The following is a 10,909-nucleotide window of genomic DNA, read 5'->3' on the forward strand; positions in this document are numbered from 1 at the left end:
TAGCAGTTTCTCTCCAAATCTGTTAATAATGGATAATGTAAGTGGCTCCAAAGCTCAAGAAGGAGAAGATTCTTCTACCAACTATCAGTATTAACACAGCATCTCAAATGTAAAATATCTTTGGGAAAAAAATGAGAAATTACATTTTTCACTTATAAATTATTTTCTTAGTGAAGAAAAATAACTAATGGCAGAGGCATGGAAAATTAAACATGAGCTCGTATTATGTGTGTAACTAGATGATGTTGGTGCTGTCAGAACTACATTTTGGTAAGTATCAATTGCCTTTGACAATACAAGTGTAGTGGAAGCAGTAAAAAGCCTTAGTTGAGAATTAGCTCTGTAGGGGTCAAAAAAATAATGGACTATACTTCTACTGTATGGAGAAAAACTCAGAAGTTATGTTATTACTTCTTGACCTGACATGCCACAGTTAAATGTGATATTCAGTACCATACATTTCAGTGAGGCAAATTATAATAAGAAAGAACATTTTTTTCATGGGCCCTGCTTATCCATAAGAGAAATTACAAGATTGTAGGGTAAATGGATATATCATTGACTAAGAAATATTGTCCACTTAGCTGCGTGAGTTTTAAGTCAAGTAGAGATGGATGTGAGTCTTACTTCTCTCCTATCTGTTTGAACATGATCTCTCTAAGCCTCAATCTTCTGCTAGCTACAATAAAGATACAATAATTAACCTCGTTGGCTGTTGTGGGCATTAAATGATATATTGTACATTTATTTCATATGCCTCACCTTTTTTAAAGTCTCATAAAATGTCCAAAAGCGGTATAGAACAGGAACATACTACCCAGGTCAAGTGACTTTCCTAGTGACAGTCAATTAGCAATAGTCTGTAACCCAGATCCTGACACTTGATACAATACCCATTCTAGAACCATCCATGTAAGATTGAAGGGGAAGTAATTCTATTACAAAGCTACCTTGATGGAACTATTTAATCTGGGCCACTAAAACATTCAAATTAAAAAAGGAGTTAATATAAACCCACACACAACTAATTAGATTTTATACTAAGGGTCTGATATATCATCTGGCCTTGTCATATTATAATTTTTATAGCTTCATTTGTAAATGCTATAAACTTTCTTAAAACATTTAAAAGGTAGAATTTTTTGGTGTCCTCTAGATTCTATGATAATGCTATATTTTTTCCTTTAAAATAAATTATTTGTATTTTTCCTGATGGAAAATAAAAATATATTCACCATTTACCTTGAAAAACAAATTTTATCTTTCAGCATCTACGATGAAAACTGAATTTCAGAGTTACCTTCTCCTATAACTAATAAGAAGTCTAGCAACAATATATGCACTCCCAGATTGAAGATTTGAAGTGGTTGGGAAAATAATGTTTCGGTTCAGAAAAAATCAGGAATAATAAATTGAACTAATCATAAAGATATGCACAGAAGGATAAGAAATTTATATGGCATTGGTTTAAAACTTTTATGCATCTAGGAGTAACTTGAGGGACATCTTACAATAAAGGTCCTAGGGCGGGCCCTTCCCCAGAGAGACAAATTCATTAGGTGCTGGGCATTGCCTAGAAATCTGTATTTTCATATCATGCCCTTGATAATTAAATAAGGCATTTCATGGGTCAAGACTTAGAAAACTACTACCTATGAAATAACGCTTTCAAACCCTTCGCATATTTTCTGTGTTATTGTCCAGGTTGTAAGGGAACAGAGCCTCAATTAGGTGCTTGCCCAAGCCTTCCTGAAGTGTATTCATCAATGTATCCACATTGGAACCATTTGGGGATCATATTAAAATGCATATTTCTTGACTCCATTCAAGATTAACTAAATGAGAATCTCTGATGTAGGGTGGATCTGCACGTGGAATAACTTTCCCAGGTGATTCTAATGCACAAAAAGGAAGAACCATTAATTTTTACTTCTCTAACTCCTCTTTTACCCTTGTAGGCTCTGATTTTCTCCAGCCAAGGACTACAAATCATCCTCTTAGCAAGGTGTTTGCAGGCAATAGATGAAAATGTAGGGCATGTTTAGCCCTTGAAGTTGCCTCAGCTCAAGGAAATACTTTAATAATGATTAGTGGAATGTATTTATAATATATGAAGTATCAATCAGTGATATTTGGAACCTGGTGAGATTGCTGTAGTCATCATGTGTCTTAATCAGAATAAGATATGCTATGCCATGCTAACAAAGAACCCCAATATTTCAGTAGTTTCATCTAACAAGATTTATTTCTTGTTTACGCTATATGTGCAGCATAGGAGCTTACTTTTTTTATGTTTTGCCATGTGAAATGTGTGGCTTCTTCCTGTTGTTCTATGCTTCAGCTGAAATATGACACTCATTACTTTCACTTACAATTCATTAGCCAGACTGAGGTCCTGATATAATTATAAAAAAGAATAGCAAATGTAGTCTTCCTATTTCTTGAAAGAGAAAAAAATGAAATGAACTTGGTGAACACATAGCATGGTCTTTGTCTACAACTGTGATGAGAATAACATATGGAGGAAGCCAGAAGGGGTAAGAGATATGTCACATACTTTGATAATGGAAAAAAAATAAAAGGCTTTGCTACCAGCTCTCCACCTCAGTTTGCCAAGGTATCAAGATGAAACAGCAGGCAGAAGAGTAGACCTTGATTGTAAGTGCTCCCCAAAGAAAAATTGTTGAAGGAATGCATAATAATCGTAATCACAGCTTCTGGCTAAGAAAAACCATGCTTAAAAATTTGAAAGTGACTGCATTTGGTTACTTTCCATTCAGGAGCTTTTGTTAGTTCTCTAAGAATGTGATGGTCAAACTATCTGCAAATGAGCCATTCCACTTTGGATATCCAAGGAGCCTCAGAAGAACTGAAGACATTTAGAACACAGCAGAGCATGTAACACAGTCATTAGAAAGCATCCCTTGATCCATTTATCTGAAGAGCTAAATAGGGTATTCAAAATGAAGATGCTAAAGCTCAAATCAAGGAAGAGACAAGAACTAGTGTGAGTATGATGAAGCCTGTGATATCTGTGCATCTGCTTTCTATACATTTGGATTCTCTGTTTGTATTAAACATTTAAATCTTTATATGACTTCTCTAATGTATATGGAATATTAGATCATGGAAAAAAGCTCTCTTTAGGTTGGCAAATATTAATGGTTAATGAGTCTTGATCTATGTTATTAAGTTTGTAATGTTGAACAACAAAAAAACCCTATCATTTCTTAGTATAGCAAGGAGATTACTGATGCACTCAAAATCCCTTAGAAAATAATTCTCAAAGTTTTTCTCTTGAAGAGTTTAATGATTTCAAAATATTTAAATGAAAAACATGAGTCTTTGAAATGAGCTAATGGGAAGAAAGAAGAAAAATTCAAAATAAACTGAAATTAAGATCATAAGCTGTTTTTAACTTATCTCACCCAGGTAATGGGAATTTTAATACCTCATTGCTCTATTTAAAAAAAACTAATATGTATTTATTTAAGACTCAAAGACATACATAACTTATTAATTTTCTATTGTCAAAAACTCTGTCACGTTTGCAATTAACTTATCATTTAGCATTGTGTTTTGAAATACCTTGAGCAAGTGGTTCTTAACTAGAATTGAATATTATCTTTTAAAAAATTACACATACCTGGGGTCCATCTCAGTCTACTGAATCTCCCATATTGATCTAGATATGTGCTTTTATATAGGATAACTGTTTTAAGTTTGCATATGTTTCAATGAGATATACATGATGTTATATTATAAATATATATTTAAAAGGTAAAAGAACTCCTAATATTGTAAATAATTCTTTTCTTAATGTACAAAACTTAAGACTCATCGCAAAACACTGGAATTGAATCATTTATTTTCCTATCTTTTAAATTACATAAAATATTACAAAATAAAGATGATAAAATGAGAGAAAGAATCAGTGTAGTGACTGAACTGGGTAATCAAAAGAATCCATAACTCTAGTATTTATTACATCCATATGATCAGCCATCTTAAACAGAACAAAGTGTTCATGATAGAATAGTTTTGTTTTGGGCAAAGACAAAAAGTGATATATTATTACTTCTGCAGTATTCTATTGGTTAGAAATGATTCTCTAAGTCCAACCCATTCTCAAGAGTTGGGGAATTCAGCTCCACCTCTTGAATGGAGGAGTAACAAAGAATTTGTTAGAGTATTTTTTTTTCTTTCCTTGGGAAACAGCTTTATTTACAAAACAGGTCTAAAATAAGAACATGAAATGACAAGTCCTTGGGAATTGCGGGAGAGGTGGCTCTTCTGTGAAGCTCAGGCATCCAGATGGAGGACCACAGGGAAGGCCAGCGTAAGGGGACCTAAAACTCGAACTCCTTGTATTTCTTGCTGCCCCCACGGCTGTCCTGGGGCTGAGCTTTCCGTTTCTTTTGCTTCTGTTTGGCAGCATGCTCAGCCACCATGTCGCTGAAGTCCTCCTTCTCCACTTGAGCCTGCTGCTCCCGCACATGCTCCTCATACTTCTGGGTCATGGCCATAGGATCCAGCTCCAACTCTTCAGGCACCAGGGCCACTTCCACACCTTGCAGCTCAGGAGCTGGGCCCTTCCGGCTCATAACCGTGGACATGTCATAAACGTGGGTTGATCCCATCATGGCTCCCCCAACAGTGGCTGTTCTCTTCTCTGGCAACACAGTGAACAGCTGAGGTGTCTCACTTCCATCCATCGCCTCCTCAATCTTCTTCTTCCTCAGCTCAATGAGTTCAGGGGTCTCCATTCCAGCAGGCACTGATGAGAAGCCACCAGGAGTGATGAGGCCACTGTCTGCAGGGGTGATAAAGCCTGTCTCATCTGGTTTGTCTTCATCACTTTCCTCCTCTTCCTCTTCCTCTGAGGATTCTTCATCAGATGGTTCCAGGTCCCCCCAAGTATTTTAAAGTCGCTGCAGTAACATACACGAACATTTACTTTCCAGTTGAATAAATTAAGGTCCAGAAAAGGCAAGTGACTAGTCTTTAGCCTTCCTTACTTTATTCTTAACATGGTAATCAACTGACTACAGTGGTGCCACAACTCAAATGAGAGCTGTCTCATTCTGGTTCTGGTTAGGTTTTTTCTTTTGCCTGTTAAAATACTACAGAATGGGGGAAAGTTATATACTGTAAAGTCCTGGCATTCCTCTCTTTCTCTCAATTTCTCTCTCCTTTGCTCTGCTCTAGATAAAAGGCAGTCAGTCTCTGGAAGCTAAAGAAGGATAGGGTCAATGGGGCTTGTTAGCCATGTTCTTGGTTTGGGGTCTGGGCTCATCTCTAGAGAGATTGAAAATGGGTTTACTCTACAAAGCAGCCACTGTAAAAGTAAAGATGAACTTTCAAAGAAAGGTAATTGCTTTCTTTGAAAAAAAAAAAAAAAAAAAAAAAACAGCTCTGAACTGAAATGGTTATATATTAACAACCAAGTCATTTCTCCTCTCTGTACATCAGGCTTTTTGAGCCCTCCAAATGGATGGGATTGCACTAGGAATTCTGTAGAATGTTAGAATTTTATATATTTTTTATTCACTGAGTAATGCTTAAATAGCCTCCTTCCCTCTCCATATACACATACATCCCAGCACCAGGGTCTAGTAATATTGGGAATAATATTTAAAAGGTGAGAGGCTTCCAAACTGTAATTCCTTTCTTGTGGGACCTCAAGCAAAGCATATGGCATGGTTACCCATCAATAAAATTCGAGGATCAGGATGTGACTTTCCATCCCTGGTATTCTAGGAGTCTGTGTAAAAATAGTGAGGTCTCCATGTGTATCAAGGCACAATCCATGATCCCTTTCAGATAGTGTAAAATCAGCTATCTAGAGTCTGGCATTCCCTATAAGTTCATAAAATGCTAGTTGAGTTTCACAAAATCAAACCAAATCTCAGAGATGCCCCCTCTCTTCCATTCTTCCTGAGTCAATTGCTTCTTCAGAAAGTCAGAGTTTTTTCCCCTTAATTCTCCCCAAGATTCCCAAGAATATAAGCTACATGTACACTATCGCTCTGTTTGCAGAAAATGCCAAGTATTTTTATGGCCTACGTGCTTTGCCAAAGTTCCGCCTGGAATGCCCGCTCCTTTTCCTCTCCACATCACAACTTTTACAGTGCTCCAAGTCCGGCCCAAATGTTTTTAAACCATTCAAAATGTTTGCCAGGCAGAATTAGGTGTTTTTTACCCTTGTATCATTCCTAATACTTCTGGTGTTAAATTCTAAATTTCTGCATATCTGTTTTACCTGCTGTTCTGTTAGCGCCCATGAAGAAACATTATTTATTGAATCTCTAATCAGAGCACTTAGCATAGTGATTAGTACGTGGCAATTTTTCTATTAACATTTTCTTAAATAAATAAAGTATCATGACCACTCTCATCAGGAACTAAGTAATAAAATCTTGCATCTTCTTTGTTTCATCCCCGCTCTATCACAGATGTAATGTTTTATTAAAGACACCGTTTTACTCTTTTGCCCATTACTGTATGAAATGAATTTCAACATTGGAATCCAGAGATTTCCAACATCACATCCTGCACCACTAAATTTGGCCCTTGGCATTACTTCAGGACAGATGGTCTGTGACAAAGTGGGGGTGAAAAAAGCCCCAGCTGTGCCATGCCTGGCCTGGCTGCTACCCTCATATTAAGGGCTCCCATCCCTGCTCCTCTCTATCTGCATAACAGCTGATGCTAGAATCAGCATCAAGCTCATTGGCAGATGTTCTGTTTGTCATCTTGCTATTAAATAGGCCCAAAAGGACAGGACACTAAGCTCTGATAAATACTCTCTATCTGCAGTGTGCCATAGAGTTAATGAATTCCAAGAGAAAAAAATAATCTGGCTAATGAATTCCAAGAGAAAAAAAATAATCTGTTTATTGATTTAAAATACAAATGATATGGTAAAAATAAAATAATTTACTTTGTTGATTTAGGTACTGGTGGTAATTAAGAGATCAGCTCTTCCAGATGCCTTGAATAATAGATATTATCCTCTATGGGTCAGTAAACTCCTATATAATGACGACATATCCTGCAGCCCTTCTTCCCAGGCTCATCACCAATGCTGCAGTTCAGGGCTCATCATCTCTCAAAACAGCTCTCAGTTTCTCTTACCCCATTCTTTCCTCTTCAAACACTGTGTAGCCATCACCAAATCAATCTTTCTTGCATACAACTCTGACCATGACACTAACTCTCGAAGACTGTGTCACCTTACTTCCTAAAAGATACATTTGTTTTGGTTTGTTTTAGCCCAAATTTAGGGCACTCCATTCTCTAGCCTTAGCTGATTTTCAAAAACTTAGTCTTTTTCCCTTCCATATATGCACTCAACATTCCAGTTCAAATAAGTGACTTGTCATTTCTTGAGTACTTGTGACTGTGTTCAAGCTGTTACTGTTGGGAAAACCCTCCTACTCATCTCACATGTTCACTCTCAAGGTACAGTTCAAACACAAGTTTTCTGATACTTCCAGCAGAAAATACTGTCTTTTCTATTAAATCCCCTGTAGCACTTTCCCTGTGTTTTTATTCATTCATTCATTCAACAATATTGAGTACCTACTCTGTGCCAAGGATTATTATAAAAACCAGGAACATGTGAATGAATAAAACAGACAAATTCCTTGCTCCATTCAAGCCTACATTTTAATGGCAAGGGATGGATAATAAACAAACTAAGTAAGTAAAATATAGAGGTTGTTATATGATAGATAAAGAGGCGACATGGAGTGAAGAGGGCTGGGAAAGGGCTTTCAATTTTGAATAGTATTTGAAAGAGGCCCCACTCCAAAGGTGGCTTTTCAGTGAAGATCTTAAGGGGGTGGGAGAAGAAACAGACTTAACACAAGTGTAAAAGCCCTAAGATGTCAAAAATCAAATGCAAGGAATCCTGTGATTAGTGTACATGGAGCATGTGGGAAAGAAGGCAATGAAGTCAGAGGTCTTAGAGAGTGAGGTGGCACTAATGTATGCCTTTGCAGGCCACTGAAAGACCTTTTATTTCTCTCCACATGAAATGGCAAATGTATCTCTGTAGCCCCAGCAGAAAACATATGGCATGTATATACCACGTATGTAAGAATAATATATATATATATTTAATTTTCAGATGTGTAGACAAAGTTTAGAAAACACAATATGAGACAGCATAGTACCCAGTAATAGCATAATTGGAAACATAATTTCCCTAGGCCTAAACTGGCAAGAAGATGAGGTAGTTATAAGAAAACAGGGATATCTTCATGGAGTGGGCAATGGACAGCGGCTGTGGGTCTTCTACAGAAGGACACAGCCAACATTTGGCCAGATAGAAGCAGGGGGAATACCTAGATCTTACTTTCCCGCCCACCAGTCTCTGGCTAGTGTCCTCACTGTTGAATCTAACCATAATCCAGAGATCAAAAAGTCTGACAGAGGCCACCTAAAAAGTGCAGTGTCCTATGACATAAAACAGGGTAGAGAAGAGCAAAAACGATCTAGGGGACACAGAAGACACCCAGCTTTGGAATCGCTTGGAAGGAGCTGAGCAAGAGAAATAACATGGCCTGCCTTATATTTTAGCAAGATAATTCTGCATGTTTTGTAAAGAATAACTAGAAAAACCAAAACAAAGCTGAGAGGCTACTGAAGTGAACTGAGAGATGATAGAGTGCAATGTCTTCTGTTGATTTCCAAATTTTAAAAAATCATCGAGCTAATCAGACTAGAGTGAGTATGGGAGATGATGTGGTGGCTATTGGATATGAGACAGGCATGAAAAAGTCATCTAGAAAAGCCAGAAAGTGAGTAGTCCAGAGCAATGTGTTATGATTTCTGGAGAACAATGAGGGTCTAAATGAGAACAGTGGCCATATAATTGATATAACACCAGTCTGAATGGTTGCGTGTTTTTCTCCATCACATTTGTGTGCACATATGCAGGTGGTGAATAGGAGAGATGGGTTTAACTAGGATGGGAATTGAAATGCATGCGAAGGCATGATTATGTTGATTGGCTGTGAAATTTAATCTATATAAAAGTAAAGTGAGGACATAAGAGAGTTTAGAAGTTGTGAAACATGGTAAGAACACTAGATTGGAGGTCTTGATCATGTCAAAGGATTATTGGAATTATAGTACTAGGTCAAGTGCCCTGGGAAAGTGAGGTGATGGAGTGAATGGGATGCTGGAAACTGAGATGAAGAAGCTGAAATTCTTTAGCATCATAATATTAAGTGTAAGATAGTGGCAGTGAGGGAGTGAGGTAGACTGAAAACAGGGCTGTTATAGGAGAGGAGATCAAGAAATTGAGATGCCAAAGTATTAGAAGTATAACCTATGTGAATATTTCAATCACCAGCAATTAAGGCAACATTAATGAGATAATGTCAGTAAACAAGGTTTTCAAATCATGAAATGAGGAGAAGCGATCAGAGACAGCAGATGACTGATTCCTTGCACTCAGCGATGCAATCCCTGATTGCATTCAGGTGGCCATATGGATAATATAAATCCAATTTAAAGCTGGAAAAATTGTCAAGGAGGGAATGACAATGGTCTAAAAAAGCAAGAAGAAGAAAGCAAGATATTTGTTTTACTGCCGCATTAATTGTGCAAGGAGTGTGGGAAGGAAATAGTCACTACCTGAGAGGGCTAGAGGAGAAACAGTATCTTCAAGAGTCAACCAGTTTACATTAGAATAAGCAAAGAAGGGAAGTTACAGAGAAGAGATAGAAGATATCAAAAGTTTTATTTGACTGATCATTAATTCCTAGAGGGCTGGGTCAAAGTGTTGTTGTGCTTAGGGAGAAGAGAAAGCAAGGTCAAAAAAGGAAAAGTACAGAATCATATAAATAATGTAACAACTAATAAAATCACTTTATATGATTGGGAGTCAGAAGTACAGTGTCCAATAATCAAAACCAAGCTCCTTTTGGATCCATTACAGAAAAAAGTAAGTCTCAAATAGTAAGGAGGAAAGACCTCACCTACAACTGTTCTCCTTAGCCCTAACCCTCTATTTATGCTTCCCATATGATGAATAACAGCCGTCAAACCATTAACGCAGAGATAATTAGTCCATGCTAATTAGGGAGAAATTCTTCTTCCTTTTGAAAGCCACCCAAACTCTACAATTAAAGGTTTATTCAATTATGACAGTGCCCATATTCAACACAAGTCACACAGTCTGAAGACAAAACCTGCCCTTGAGAGAAACAAAGAAAAGTTTAAGTCAAAATATTTCAAAGGAAGTCTGATTCCTATTACATTTTATCAAACCAATTACCTTTAGGAAGCGCTTTCAATATATTTTATTCAGGAATTTCAATTTTTTATTCAGGGCTGTAAATCAATTAATTGATCAATTGCCATTAATTCAGCAACAACCCAGGGCAGAATAGTGAAAGGTTACACACAAAAGGCACAGAGAAAACTTTTCCAAGTACAGTGCATAATTACTTCCTTTTTTTTTTTTCTTTTTCTTTGAGACACAGTCTTGCTCTGTTGCCCAGGCTGGACTGTAGTTGCATGATCTCGGCTCCCTGTAACTTCCACCTCCTGGGTCCAAGCGATTCTCCTGTCCCAGCCTCCCTAGTACCTGGAATTACAGGCATGTGACATCATGCCCAGCTAATTTTTGTATTTTTAGTAGAGGTGGGGTTTCGCCATATTGGCTAGGCTGGTCTCAAACTCCTGACCTCAAGTCATCCACCCACCTCAGTCTCTCAAAGTGCTAAGATTATAGGTGTGAACCACCATTCCTGGCCCATAATTATTTTTAAATTTTGAAAACATATCCTATTAGCTATGGTTGTAAAACACCGTCTTTTCAGGAATTAAAGGAGAAGTAATAAAGATAACACAACATTTTTCTCTAGAGTTATAACAAAATCGTACTCAACAG

The 10,909-nt window shown here is 37.2% G+C and overlaps 1 pseudogene; it reads right to left on the minus strand.

Annotated features, from left to right (window-relative positions):
- Positions 1-4,192: 4,192 nt before the first annotated feature.
- On the minus strand, positions 4,193-4,913 carry LOC101047564 (splicing factor 3B subunit 2 pseudogene; annotated as a pseudogene).
- Between the last annotated feature and the right edge of the window lie 5,996 nt (positions 4,914-10,909).

This window comes from Saimiri boliviensis, chromosome 8, assembly GCF_048565385.1.
Source record: "Saimiri boliviensis isolate mSaiBol1 chromosome 8, mSaiBol1.pri, whole genome shotgun sequence".
In the NCBI taxonomy this organism is placed as follows: domain Eukaryota; kingdom Metazoa; phylum Chordata; class Mammalia; order Primates; family Cebidae; genus Saimiri; species Saimiri boliviensis.